Source organism: Elephas maximus, chromosome 2, assembly GCF_024166365.1.
Source record: "Elephas maximus indicus isolate mEleMax1 chromosome 2, mEleMax1 primary haplotype, whole genome shotgun sequence".
Taxonomy (NCBI): Eukaryota; Metazoa; Chordata; class Mammalia; order Proboscidea; family Elephantidae; genus Elephas; species Elephas maximus.
Window position 1 is genome coordinate 137,487,890 of NC_064820.1, and position 15,449 is coordinate 137,503,338.

Here is a 15,449-nt window from a genome sequence, read left to right on the forward strand (position 1 = left end):
TTGACCTCTGTGCACTGCTTTCACTGTGTCCCAAAGTTCTGATTGGGAGTGTTTTCATTCTCGTGGGTTCTATGAATTTTATTCTGTCCTTAATTTGTTCCATAATCCAATCGTTTTTGAGCAAAATGTTATTCAGTTTCCATGTGTTTGATTTCTTCTCCCTGATATTTTGTTATTGACTTCCAGTTTTATGGCTTTATGATCAGAGAGGTTGTTTTGTAATATTTTGATGTTTTGGATTCTGTTAAGGCTTGCTTTATTGCCCAATATGAGGTATATTCTAGAGAATGTTCCAAGTGCATTGGAAAAAAAGTATACTTGTCTGCTGTTGGGTGGAGTGTTCTATATATGTCTATGAGGTCAAGTTGGTTAATTATGGCATTTAGCTCTTCCTTGTCTTTATTGAGCTTCTTTCTGGATGTTCTGTCCTTCGCCAAAAGTGGTGTGTTGAAGCTTCCTGCTATTATTATGAAACTCTCTACCTAACTTTGCACTAGATTTACCCAATGAAATGCATCTTTTGATTTCTTGACTGCTGCTTCCATGGCTGTTGATTGTGGATCCAAGTAAAATGAAATCTTTGACAACTTCAGTCTTTTCTCCGTTTATCATGATGTTGCTAATTGGTCCAGTTGTGAGGATTTTTGTTTTCTTTATGTTGAGGTGCAATCCATGCTGAAGGCTATGGTCTTTGATCTTCATTAGTAAGTGCTTCAAGTCCTCTTCACTTTCAGCAAGCAAGGCTGTGTCATCTGCATAAGGCAGGTTGTTAATGAGTCTTCCTCCAGTCCTCATGCCCCGTTGTTCATATAGTCCAGGTTCTCGGATTATTTGCTCAGTATACAGATTAAATAGTTACGGTGAAAGAACACAACCCTGACGTACACCTTTCCTGACTTTAAACCAATCAGTATCCCCTTGTTCTGTCTGAACAACTGCTTCTTGATCTATGTAAAGTTTCCTCATGAGCACAATTAAGTGTTCTGGAATTCCCATTCTTCGCAATGTTATCTGTAATTTGTTATGATCCACACAGTCGAATGCCTTTGTGTAGTCAATAAAACACAGGTAAACATTCTTCTGGTATTCTCTGCTTTCAGGTATATTATCCCTTGAATCATTTTATAGTGTCCTTCCTTATCCCTTGTGGTAGATTTAAGTTTGAAGTCTGTTTTGTCAGAAATTAGTATAACCACTCCTCTTCTTTTTTGATTGTTGTTTGTTTGATATATATTTTTCCATCCTTTGAATTTTAGTTTGTTTGTGTCTTTAAGTCTAAGGTGTGTCTCTTGTAGGCAGCATATAGGTGGATTGTGTTTTTTTATTCATTCTGCCACTCTCTGTCTTTTTATTGGTGCATTTAGTCTATTTACATTTACCGTGATTATAGATAGGTATGAGTTTAGTGCTGTCATTTTGGTGCCTTTTTTTTGCGTCTTGTTGACAGTTTCATTTTTCCACTTACTTTTTTGTGCTGTTTTTCTTTGTAAATTGTGTGTTCCTCTTTTTCATTATAGTTGAATTTGTTTTTCCTGAGTGTTTATGGTTATCTTCTTTTTATTTTGAAGTGTAGGATTGTTAGTCTTCTTTGTGGTAACCTTAATATTTGCCTCTATTTTTCTAAGTGTAAACCTAACTTGTATCTCCCTATGTTGCCTTGGTTTCCTCTCCATGTGGAAGATCTATGCCAACTTTATTTAGTCCCTCTTTTTTGATTTATTGTCATCTTTTACATAATGACATCACTGATTCCTTGTTTTGTGTGTTTTTTTAATCTCGATTTATTTTTGTTATTTCCCTATCTGAGTTGATATCTGGTTACTCTGTTCTGGGTTGTAGTATTGGGCTGATTTCTGATATTATTTGTTTTCTAGCCAGAGAATTCCCTTTAGTATTTCTTGTAGTTTTGGTTTGGCTTTTGCAAATTACCTAAGCTTCTGTTTATCTGTAAATATCTTAATTTTGCCTTTACATTTGAGAGACAGTTTTGCTGGATATATGATTCTTGGCTGGCAGTTTTTCTCCTTCAATGCTTTATATATGTCATCCGATTGCCTTCTTGCCTGCATGGTTTCTGCCGAGCAGTCCAAACTTATTGATTCTCCTTTGTAGATGATTTTTTGCTTATCCCTGGGTGCTCTTAAAATCTTCTCTTTATCATTGGTTTTGGCACATTTGATGATAATAAGTCTTGGTGACTTTCTTTTGGGATCTACCTTGTATGGGGTTCTGTGACCATCTTGGGTAGATAACCTTTCATCTTTCATGGTGTCAGGGAATTTTTCCGCCAACAATTCTCTCTGTATTTTCTGTTATCCCTCCCTGTTCTGGTATTCCAGTCACTTGCAAGTTATTCTTCTTGATAGAATCCCACATGATTCTTAGATTTCATTTTTTAAAAATTCTCTTACCTGATTTTTCTTTGAACATATTGTTGCCAAGTGTTTTATCTTCATTCTCACTAATTCTGCCTTCCATTTCCTTAATTTTGCTCATCTTACTTTCTATTGAGTTGTCTAATTCTGTAATTTTATTGTTAATCTTCTGAATTTCTGATTGCTGTCTCTTTATGGATTCTTGCAGTTTATTAAATTTTCATTATGTTCTTGAATAATCCTTTTAATTTCTTCAACTGTTTTGTTTTGTTTTTATGTAGCCAAACAGGCTACTAGAGTGAGCTAACTTTATTATTGGCGCCTATGAGGCACTAATGTCCTGTTACCAGACGGCTAGAGCTGTTACCAGGTATATGAGCCTGGGAGCCCATTCAATATTCTTGTAGAGATTCAGCTCAGGTGTCCTGATAGTCAGTTACCTAGTGTGTGGTGTAGACTCTCACCTACTATCTTAGAGGGGCAGTGGTGATGGATGTACGCAACGGTTTCTGGTAGCGGCAGGGGGTCACACTCTGAGGAAGGCAGGGGGCTAACAGCCTTCCCCTAAGTGTTAGTAAGTGTTCTCTAGAGCACTCTGGTGGGTGGGCTCTGCAGCTGTACCTTAGGCACCCAATGCTTATACCTTTAAGGACTGGTAGGCATCAGCACCCTTGGACCACTTTTGTGGGTGGCTAGGTGGCACGGTTGGAGCCTCTAGTCCGCAGTCCCCTGCTGTGGGTAGGTGAAGGCTCTGTTTAATAGGCAGAGTGGTATCAGACCTCCAAAACCTGCCTCTCCACTGCACAGCTGAAACAGTTACAATCAGACCTCAAAGGGATTTTCCCTTGCAATAAAATAGCCACCTGGATCCATCCAGGGGTGAAAGACAAAGTCTGTGGATTACTTATGCTTGGATTGGATCTGCTTCTGCTCTGATCTTCCAGATTAGGGGAGTTGGCTGAGTATTTTTCCCCTGTTTGTTAATTTGCTCCTTCTCCCAGGCCAGGAGAATGGCTCAGGGAGCAGCAGGTTCTATTTCAGGCTCAGTGAAATCAACTGTTAATGAAGCCAGCTGAGGCAGAAAGAGGAGGGATCAGATAGATAGGACAGAGTTCTTTCAAAAGAAGGAGCTATTAGATCTGCACTCATGTGGTAAATTAGACAAAATTGTTTATCTTGTGCCAAGAGCTCTCTTTTATCTCTGATTCCAGAGGTGTGAGTAGCCTTTGTGTGCTGTTTGGCTCCCACCGAGACTGCCCCAGAGGGCTAGGGCTGTATCCTGCTCTTGCCGTCTTTCACTGAAGCAGCTATGTCCTAAACTCTACAGCCAGTCCCATGGCTGTCACATCAGGGAATCAGGGTGCTGGCACTTTGGTTGCCTTCTTTTGCTGAACCAACTGCTTCGTAAATGTCATGGCCAACCCCAGTGTAGCTACACCACAGGGTCAAGTGTGCACCACTCTGCTTGCCTTCTTTTGCTGAAGTCGCCACATCTCAGGATACTACCATCAGCCCCGCTGCAGTCACACCAAAGGACAGCATCAAAGAATCAGAGCTGAGGCATTGTGCAGGCTCGGTGACTTATCACAGCTTCTGCACTGTCTCTCCCTCCCCAGTTGCTCAGGCCAATTCCTTAATTTTGCCTTTGATGCTCAGGGTTCCTATCTTGTCATATATATTATTGATTCACTTGTTTTTTTGGGGTCTTTGTCATAAGAAAGATCAGCAAAAGCTTCTGACTAGTTCGCTATTTTGGCCCCACCTCTAAATATCCTAATATTTTAAGGCAGTCACTTTACTCACACACCCATCTGAAAATTTTCCAAAAATATTGCTTAATGTTTCAAATATGTTTATTTAAATGGAGAGAATTTGGAAGTCAGAATGCTGACATTATTTAGTTTAAAATTTAAAGAATAAGTAGTTTTTAATAACATTTTCAAGTTAGTAATAGATGACTGATTCAGAGTTGTTTACTATGCTTTTATTAAAGACAAATACTACGAAATATGCGCTTCCTAGGATTTCCCTGGACCAAACATAAATCTTTATAGCTTTTATATGGTCAAATTCCAAAGCTCAGGATTTGAGTTTCGTTAAACTTAACAGTTGTCAGCCTGTCTAGTGTGTTAAATATGGTTCAATAAGTTTGTCTTTCTCTACACGGTATGTTAAATTTCTAGCAGCTCTGACTACGGTGTAAGAGACAAGTCCTTTCTTTGAAACTTACAAACAAGCATTGAACATTACACAACTTTTATGAACTGTAAGTACCAGAAAATTAGTTTCTTTATAAAGAAGCAAATTTCAGGATTTGAATCATTTAGGATCTTCAGGATTTTAGAGCAATAGCAATGCCCATATGTACACAGAGCTTCTGCTTTAATGGAGGAAGGAGCAGGACAAGTAAGGTTGCAGTCAATTAAATGGGTTCAGACACATTTGATCATTGAAATTTTCTACTAATTACAAAAATGTTATAACAAAAATCCAATAATACTGTATACGTTAGCTGAAATGCCAAAGCAGTAATGCAAATAAGAATTATAGAAACCCTACAAGAAAAATATTTTCAAATCAGACCAGAATAAAACATTTTGGGAATAACAATGTTTCCATAAGTTTAATGAGCAGACCCCAAGATATTAAACAACAACAAAACAAAAAACAACCAACCAAACAAACAAAAACCTCTATGGTTTTGATTTAAAGACACAAGGCTTAAAAAAAAAAATCACAAATGATTCTTTGGTTTGCTATTGTAAAACGTTTCCTCTCCCAGTGGTCAACTTCAGGAATGGAGTAATTATAAATTTGTGGCCAATTATCGATGCAATGTAAATGTAAAATGAGGTTAACATTTCATAGAAGACATTATAAGATACTTTATGAAAAGTGCTTGGCAGAAAATAAGGTACCTAAATACTAGTTTCCTTATATTTTCTTTAATAAACATTCATGTTTCCAAATGCAATTGCTCCACCATTTGTGATTTTCTTCATGGTTTCTCAGAAGTCCAAGTCTTTTTTCTCTCTTCGTTTGAATAACTGAAACCTAGTTTGAAATATATTAGGCACTAGAAGATTCAGGATTATCATAGGGTCACAACTGAATTTAAGAGATAATTCTATATAAGCTTGAATCACCTTTGAACCTATTATGGGATTACTATCTGAGATTATAAATTTAGTATACACATATATTAGAAAAAATATATATGGTATACAAATCTATTAGGAAAAAAGAGATAATCTATAGAAAAGCTACTTTGTTGCTACATATAAAGTAATCTACTTTAGGGCTATTAATTTCTCACAAGTAATAGTCTAAATATTAGGAACACAAGTAACAACATATTGCTTAGTTCCATGATTTTGAGAGCAGAAATTTTAATAATAACAAAACAAATGACAACTCACTGCTGTCAAGTCAATTCTGACTCATAGCAACCCCATAGGGCACAGTAGAGCTGCCCATAAGGTTTCCAAGGAGTGGCTGGTGGATTTGAACTGCCAACCTTTTGATTAGCAGCTGAGCTTTTAACCACTGAGCCACCAGGGGACCTCTTCTAATTAATTAGATTCCCTTATTTCCTTCTCTATTTTTCTCTTTTTTTAGTACTACCATCCCATTCTTCAGCTTCAACAAGTACTCAGGCTACCAGGGCTTTGAACTGGCTCACTCTAGTTCAAATTTCTGCTGATAATTCACATTTCTAACACTTTCCCAGGAAGTTATACATAAGAATCAATAAGGAATTTTGTTAAAATGTAGATTCTAATCCAGTACATCTGAGGTGAAAATGCAAATTATCAACATGGAACTTGTTAGAAATGCAAATTCTCAACAGGGGTTAGAACCAGAACAAAATGGTTCAAAGCCCTGAGACTTTCAGATCTATTTTAAGCATTGGAGAGTTTCAGTTCCCAATTGTATTCTAAACACAGACCATCCTATTTAGCTTACGTATTTCAATAAATTCCAATGTAGTAAAGAAATCCCATCTTTATTTGCAGTTTTAAAAGAAATAATGACTTCAAAAAGTCAAATTAAATGTCCAGTTATTCTTAATTAATTCCCTCTGCTACTTGAAACTCCATCTTCAGTGTTGAAAACCTGATAATGCAAGTGATTTAATTAATTAAAAGACAGTTAGACAGAAAGTCAGGAAACCAGGTTTCTGCTTACAAATGGGATGCTCACTAGCTGTGTGACTCTGGAGAAGTACAGACTATCTCTTAGCTAAATTTTATGCTTTGTAAAGGGGATTCTACTATACTATTACTAATAAAACTACCAGATCCAAAAGTTTGAAATTACCAACTATCTTCTAAGAATGTTTTGGAACAGAAGCCCTTAAACTCGGTAGGAATATAAATTGCTAAAACCGTTTTGGAAATCAATTTGAAATTACCTCAGAAAATTGGAGAAGCATATATGCTATGACTCAGCTATCCCATAGACTAGTGAAACTCTTGTAAATGTGAATTAGGAAACTTATATAAGAGTGTTCATGGCAGCAATATGTTATATCCCAAAGCTATAAACAACCCAATTCTGATAAGGAGAGTAATAGATAATTAATTTTCATAGAGGACTGAAACCGAATGAGATATAGCTAGAGACATCAATATGGATGTATCCCTAAAGCAAAATATTTATAGAAAAATCAAGAAATGTAAGAAACTTATTTAGGGACACAAAGATATGTGATAAATTATAAGCAAAACCAAAGAATATTTAACACAAAATTTGAAAAAGTGTTTCACTCCGGGTTGGAGGAAGGAGATATGATTGGTAAAGAGTACTTAGAGGATTCCTAAGTTTTTTTTTTTTTTTTTTTTGTTAAGCTGGATATCAGGGGGAAAGAACATTCATTTGATTATTATCCTTTAAATTATAACTAAATGTTGCATATACTCTTGAATATGAATGTTGTTGTTGTAAGGTGTCATCAAGTAGGTTCTGACTCATAGCAATCCTATGTACAACAGAATGAAACACTACCTGGTCCTATGCCATGCTAACAATCGTTGTTATGTTTAAGCCCACTGTTGTAGCCACTGTGTCAATTCGCCTCATTAAAGGTCTTCCTCTTTCACTGACCCTCTGCTTTACCAAGCATGATGTTCTTCTCCAGGAACTGATCGCTCCTGATAACATATACAAAGTATGTGAGACATAGTCTAGCCATCCTTGCTTCTAAGAAGCACTGTGGCTGTACTTCCTTCCTCCATGACAGACTTGTTTGTTCTTTTGGCAGTCCATGGTATATTCAATATTCTTTGCCACCACCACAATTCAAAGGTATCAATTCTTCTTCGGTCTTCCTTATATATCAACCAGATTTCACGTGTATAGGAGGCGATTGAGAATACCATGGCCTGGATCAGGCACACCTTAGTCTTCAAGGTGACATCTTTGCTTTTCAACACTTTAAAGAGGTCTTTTGCAGCATACACATATGATTATATATGTAGAATTGTTAAAGCTTTGAAAATTAATATCTCTAAGATGACTAAGTTGGTACATTGTTTAAGATCTTGGCTGTTAACCAAAAGGTCATTAGTTTGAATCCACCAGCTGTTCCTTGAAACTCTATAAGGGTGGTTTTACTCTGTCCTGCAGAGTCTCTATGAGTTGAAATCAGCTGGATAGCAATGGCTTTGGTCTTTGGTTGAAGATGGCAAAATTATTGCCGTTTTTTCTGCTGACCACAGACATCTTCTGAAAACACATAATTGATCAAGCCTTATCACTTTTTTTTTTTTTTTTTATCACTTGGAAGATAATTTTAAAAGTCTTAACTCCCTTTACATGATGAGGCGAGGTCATGCCCAATTTTCAGTCTTTTGAGGTGGTAAAAGAGCCAGAAACACTTCTCAAGGCTTTATTTTTACCTTTGGCCTTGGTGGTGATATCCATGACACTAAATCTTTTCACTACTGGTTTAACGTAACTTCTAAATCACATTCATGCTAATTAATCATCCTTCCTTGTTTACCTGAGGTGCTTATCTGCCAGTGACAGCAATGGCAGCCAGGGTAATTGAAATTCAATTTAAGCAGTTGAACTGAAGGGAGCCCTTTCTTTTGGCCTGGTGTGCTGTGTTGGCAGATTAAAATAATCTACCCCCAAACCAGAAAACCTCTCCACAAAGGTAGAACAAAAAGAAAGAAATGTTATTATTGAATAAGCATTAAACCAGAATGAGATGCATCACAGGCACTATGCTAAAGGGATGGTAAAACCAGAAAGAAATCTGACCCTTTGTGTAGCCAAGTCGATGCAACCCTTTTCATACATGTTGTCAAGATAAACGATAATTAGTCCTCAAATAAGAGAACTTAACAGCACCATTTGTTGCACATAAAGCCCTTGCTGTTGATTCTGACTCATGGCCACCCCACATGTAACGGTGTAGAATTGAGCTCCATAGGGTTTTCTGGGCTGTAATAGAAGCAGAGCAATAGGCCTTTCTTCTGTGCTGCCACTGGATGGTTTAGAACTACCAACCTTTTGATTAGTAGCCTGGGACTCAATTGTTTTCACCACCTAGGGACCTTCTGTCACACACATAGCTTATCCTAAATTCATCTAGTAATTTGGGTAGCCAGCTGCATTTGCTATTTGCCTCTTTACGAGAGAGATAGTTTTGAAAGTTGGAGGAAGGTGCCAGCTGAAGTTAGGCCCCTATCCACCCACAGAAACTGGGAGATAGGGGTGCTATCTTCCTTAAGGATTTCAGAAATTGCTCCTAGGTCCTTAAGGAAACATTCCTGGATCATAAAATTTTCAAAAGGCTTTTTTTAGCCATTTAAAAGGATTTATGTATATTTTGAAGACAGAAATAATTTACAAGTTTTCTAAACTAATTGCTCTAAGAAACTGGAGAGGGTAATCTCTTTCTCCACAAAGGAAATTTTTTTCTTTTTCAATTTGTGATTACCGTTACAGCTCTCTCTGCTTGCTCCTATTTGAAAAAGTCACTAAGGCTTTTCTTTTTAATTCTCTAATTCATATGTAGTGTCCCTAAAATTTGCAGTTCTAACCCCGAAACAAATCTTATCATTTGGAAGATAATTTTAAAAGTCTTACCTCAGAAAAGGAAAGAACCTAGAAATACAAGCAAAGCCTTCAGTCTGAGTGGCATTATGAGCACTACTTTTGTTCTATCAGCCTTCCTCTGATGGAGTGTCGTAGACAATTATCAAAACCCTGTTCAACTTCCTTAAGTACAGATAACTATATGAAGTATGAAGGTCAGCATTTAGTGATGAGTCAGGAGAAGCTCTGTCAATAAGAAATCATGTCTCCCAGATACTGTCACACTTGTACTTTGTTAGAATTATGGCCCTTAAACCCTGAGAACATCTTGCTCTCACATAAGACAGGGGGTTATCACTATTAAAGGTAGTTTAAAAAATGAGACATGCAGAAAAGTGTTAGGGATAGATAGAAAACAGGAATTGGTTCATATTGTCAGGCCACAATAATTGAAATATTAAGTTTTTATACAGCTAGATATTTCTCATTTCAGGAAGAAAAAGTTTGGTGCTTTCTTTGATTGGAGAAAATATAAATATTGCTACGTACTGTGTGATCCATGTGGCTGGGAGGAGCTGGGAGTGAGCAGCGTCAGGGCAACACAAGGTCTCTACGGCTAGAGTGAGAGATGTGGCTGGTAAAGTAGGTCAAAATCAGGCAACTAAAATCGGAGTTTTATGTTTTACTTTGTTTGGAGTTTTAGGAAAGGGGAGAAAAATGTGGAAACCTACATATAGTCTTTAATTCCCAATTGCTCAAATTCACAGAGATTGCCTTTAGCTGGAAAATTACTCTTCTTGTAAAATATGTCCGCCTTTTCTGTCATTTGTTGACTTTATGGTGTGGAAAACAGAATGCAATGGGCAATAAAGAAAAAAAAAATTTATTCAGGCTTATGCAATAGTGAGAATATTTATTAATGAAGAGCATCTCAAAGCAAAGGAAAGGAAGCTGGGGTTTTGATAAAATACACACACACGCGGGGAGACCCCTTGTGTGGCAGAGTAGAACTGTGTTCTATAGAATTTTCAGTGGCTAATTTTTTGGAATTAGATCACCAGGCCTTTCAACTGCCTTGAGGTAGCTTATGTTCCACATGTGTGCTGCTTCTGAAGTTAGGGTCCCAGAATCAGAACACAAAGCAGAACCAAACAGCCCCAGATTACATGTAATGTGAATAAATATTTGCTATTGTGACTTACTAATATGTGGAGGTTGTTATTTAGTTATTTTTTTGAAACGAAAGCTCTTCCATGTTCCTCCACAACTTTATTTCTACTTACTGACCTGAAGCTTCCAGTCCCACGTCACAAAGCTATAAAAATCCAGGGCCCTCACACTGTTATCTAAATATGCCACTCTGGCAGCAGTCTCTGAGCCAGGGGCCAGGGTTATCCCAAAGCCATCAAACCACATGCTGTTTGTAAAATACTCCTCAAAATTTATTGAGTTAGTGTTCTGTTAATTCATCAAAAAGACCATAAGGGTTAATGGCTGAAGAAGGCATATTTAATGTCTCAGAACATATTTGTCTTTTGCAGAAGGCCTTCACTTACTTATAAAGCAGTGAATATGTTGGCATTTAGGTGTTCAATAAGCAAAGAAGATATGTAGTAGAAGTGGAGGTTTTGGGCCTTTAGATAGTTTCTTTTTGATAATAGCCTCAAGTGTCTATATTTAAAACCCATTTTCAAAATGACAACAACAAAAAAGTGAAACACACTTTTCATTTAAAATTGAGCATAGCGAACAAATAGTAACAAATTAGCATTCCTCTGAAATCTAATTTACAAAGAAACCAAATTTTATTTTGAAATTCAAAATTGTCAAGCAAGAATAACAATTCATTTCAGTTTATAATGTAACTGTAACTAGTTATATAATACAATAAAAAATAATATCAGTATCACTCACTGCCGTTGAGTCAATTCTGACTCATAGAAACCTTATAGGACAGGATAGAACTGCCCTATACTGTTTCTAAGGCTGTGAATCTTTATGGATGCAGACTGCCACATCTTCCTCCTCTGAGTGGCTAGTGGGTTTGAACCCCTGACCTTTTGGTTTGCAGCCGAGTGCTTTAATCACTGTTTGACACCAGGGCTCCTAATATAATATAATATGATTTGATATGATATGATGTGATGTATAACAAACATAGCATAACATGATTCAATTACGTGGATTATAACAAATTACAGATAAAATCACAAAGAATGGGAATTCCAGAACACTTAATTGTCCTCATGTGGAACCGATATATAGACCAAGAGACAGTTGTTCGAACAGAACAAGGGGATGCTGTGTGGTTTAAAGTCAACACAGTTGGGCATCAGGGTTGTATCCTTTCACCATACTTATTCAATCTGTATGCTGAGCAGATAATCTCAGAAGCTGGACTATATGAACAAGGCATCAGGAATGGAGGAAGACTCATTAACAACCTGTGTTATACGGATGACACAACCTTGCTTGCTGAAAGCAAAGAGGGGTTGAAGCACTTACTGATGAAGATCAAAGTCTAAAGCCATCTGTGTGGATTACACCTTAACAAAGAAAACAAAAATCCTCACAACTGAACCAATAAGCAACATTATGATAAAAGGAGAAAAGATTCAAGTTGTCAAGAATTTCTTTTTTCTTGGATCCACAATCAATGCAAATGGAAGCAGCAGTCAAGAAATCAAACAACTTATTGCACTGAGCAAATCTGCTGCAAAAGACCTCTTTAAAGTGTTGAAAAGCAAAGATGTCATTTTGAGAACTGAGGTGGGCCTGACCCAAGCCATGGTATTTTCAATTGCCTCATATGCATGTGAAGGCTGGACAATGAATAAGGAAGGCAGAAGAAGAATTGATGCCTTTGAATTGTGCTTTGGCAAAGAATATTGAATACACCATGGACTGCCAAAATAACAAACAAATCTGTCTTGGAAGAAGCACAGCTAGAATGCTCCTTAGAGACAAGGATGGAGAGAGTTCGTCTCACGTAGTTAGAACATATTATCAGGAGGGACCAGCTGCTGGAGAAGGACGTCATGCTTGGTAAAGTAGAGTATCAGCAAAGAAGAGGAAGACCCTCAACAAGATAGATTAACACAGTGGCTGTAACGATGGGCTCAAGCATAACAACGATTGTGAGAATGGCGCAGGACCTGGCAGTGTTTCTTTCTGTTTTCACAGGATCGCTAAGAGTCAGAACTGACTCGACTGCACCTAACAACAGCAACGTTTGTCTATATATACATAGATATCGATATATTTTAACACATAGATATATCAATATCGATATCTATGTATATATATGGGTATCTATTTTCGGGTATGTACATATATATACACACACACACTGTTGTGAGTTTGGTTACTTTGAAACTGTTTTTGGGAGTATGTTTTTCTGAAATCCAGGTTTTTATTAATTTCTTTCAAAGAAGGTTACTTAATTCTGCAAGACACTTAATGACATGAACAACTTGGGAACACTCACAATAAATTTTTGGCATGTGAATTTTCAAGTCATTAAAGTAACAGAATTCACATCTCACAACTTTGAGTTGGAGCTTTTGGCTAAGAATTCTCAAGGGAGAATTTTGTTGGTTTGTTTCTTTGGTCCATGCTTTGTGTGTGTGTGTGTGTGTGTGTGTGTGTTCCATGGAGCCTATTCCGACTCATAGGAACCATACAGGACAGAGTAAAACTGCCCCATAAGGTTTCCTAGGCTGTAATTTTTACAGAGAAGGAGTCCTGGTGGCTCAGTGTTTAAGCACGGGGTGATAAATGAAAGTTCAGGATTCATACCCACCAGCATCTCTGGGAGAGAAGACCTAGCGATCTGCTCCTTAAAGATAATACCCCTAAGAGGCAGTTCTATTCTGTCCTGTAGGGTCACTATGAGTCAGAATTGACTCCACTAGCAAGGAGCAATCCCTAAGAGACCAGATCACCAGGTCTTTTCTCCCGCAGAACCACTGGTGAGCTCCACTCTTCAACCTGATCTTTCAGTTAGCAGCCAAGCACTTAACCATTGCTGTACCAGTGCTCCTTGCTCCATGCTTAACCAAGTCCAATTCAAGAGCACATCTTCAGAATCACCCTTTACAGGAACCTTTTTTTTTTTTTTTTTTTCAGTGCACACACTGATCATGTTACCTATTTGGGCTTCCAGATTTCTCAAGGGTCTAATATCTAAACTCCCCTCTAATCCTTTTGGACCCAGGGTTTATTATTAAAATTTAAGCTTTAATGAAGGACAAATTAGCAGATACTCCTTAGTCTTCAGCATTCACTTACTCCTATAAATTCTTTCTTTTTTTATTTCTACATTTAAGGGCTTTCCTTATATTGTCTCTATCACAGGGAAGTATTTACAAACGAAGCTAATTTTCAATGGTGGTACGTACAGTAGGATGGAAATCTGCTTGTAGTTTTCTAACTGGTACCTACATACCTCTGGTTATATGTGAAGACATTCTAAGGGGTATATATTTATGTACAACTTTTCTATCTCTTTTTTTTTTTTGTAAATGAGATTAGCTTACAGTTCTTTTTTTTTTTTTTTTTTTTACTGATTTATCTTTGGCTATAGCATCATGGAAAGTAACCTCACAAAATGATTTAAAATGCCCTCCTTTTTTCTTTGCGCTATAATAGTTTCTGTAGAGTTTATATTGCCATCCCTTGAAGTTTAAGATTTTGACTATATGGAGACCTTACCAGCGTTGTTTAATGCCATAAGCCCTGGAGTGGCCATATGTAGATTCATCACCATACACAACTTCTACTTTCCCAACACTGGAAGAGTTTATAAAGAGGGAATGATTCTACATTGTTATTACTTGTTTATGTGTGCTTTGAAATCAACATTTGCATTTCAGCAAATGTATTAGCAAATCTTTCTGTAAGTCACATTTTTTATCATACCATCCATTCATATCTATTTTTTTACATTCTTCTAATGCAATATAAAATTTATTTTAGAAAAGTTCATGGATTGTGAATTGTCCTAGTCTTTACATATCTGAAAATATATTAATTCAGCAATTTACCTGAAAGATTGTTTAGGTTGGTACGTTGTTGTTGTTGTTGTTAGGTGCTATCAAGTTGGTTCCAACTCATAGCAATGCTTTGTACAACAGAATGAAACACTGCCCATTCCTGCGCACTCGTCACAATGGTTGTTATACTTAAGCCCATTGTTACAGCCACTGTGTCAATCCATCTCATTAAGGAGCTTCCTCTTTTTCACTGACCTGTCTACTTTACCTAGCATGATGTCCTTCTCCAGAGACATAGTTTTGCCATCCTTTCTTCTAAGGAGCATTCTGGTCATACTTCTTCCAAGACAGATTTGTTTATTCTTTTGGCAGTCCGTGGTATATCCAATATACTTCTCCAACACTACAATTCAAAGGCGTCAATTCTTTTTCGGTCTTCCTTACTCATCATCGAGTTTTCACATGCATATGAGATTAAAATACCATGACTTGGGTCAGGGACACCTTTGTCTTCAAGTTGATGGCTTTGTTTTTCAACACTTTAAAGAGCTCTTTTGCAGCAGATTTGCCCAATGCAATGGGTCATTTGATTTTTTGACTGCTGCTTCCATGGGTGTTGATTGTGGATCCAAGTAAAATGAAATCTTTGACAACTTTAATCTTTTCTCTATTTATCATGATGTTGCTTATTGGTCCAGTTGTGAGGATTTTTGTTTTCTTTATGTCGAAGCGTAATTCCTATTGATTTTCTTCAGTAAGTGCTTCAAGTCCTCTTCACTTTCATCAAGCAAGGTTGTGTCATCTGTATAACACAGGTTGTTAATGAGCCTTCCTCCAAACCTGATGCCCCATTCTTCTTCATATAGTTCAGGTTCTCGGATTATTTGCTCAGCATACAGATTGAATAGGTATGGTGGAAGGATACAACCCTGATCTGTACCTTTCCTGACTTTATTTATTTATTTATTTTTCACAGTTTTATTCTCCAGGCTACGTTCTATATATACCTGGTGTGTAGTAATTACCTGTTGCA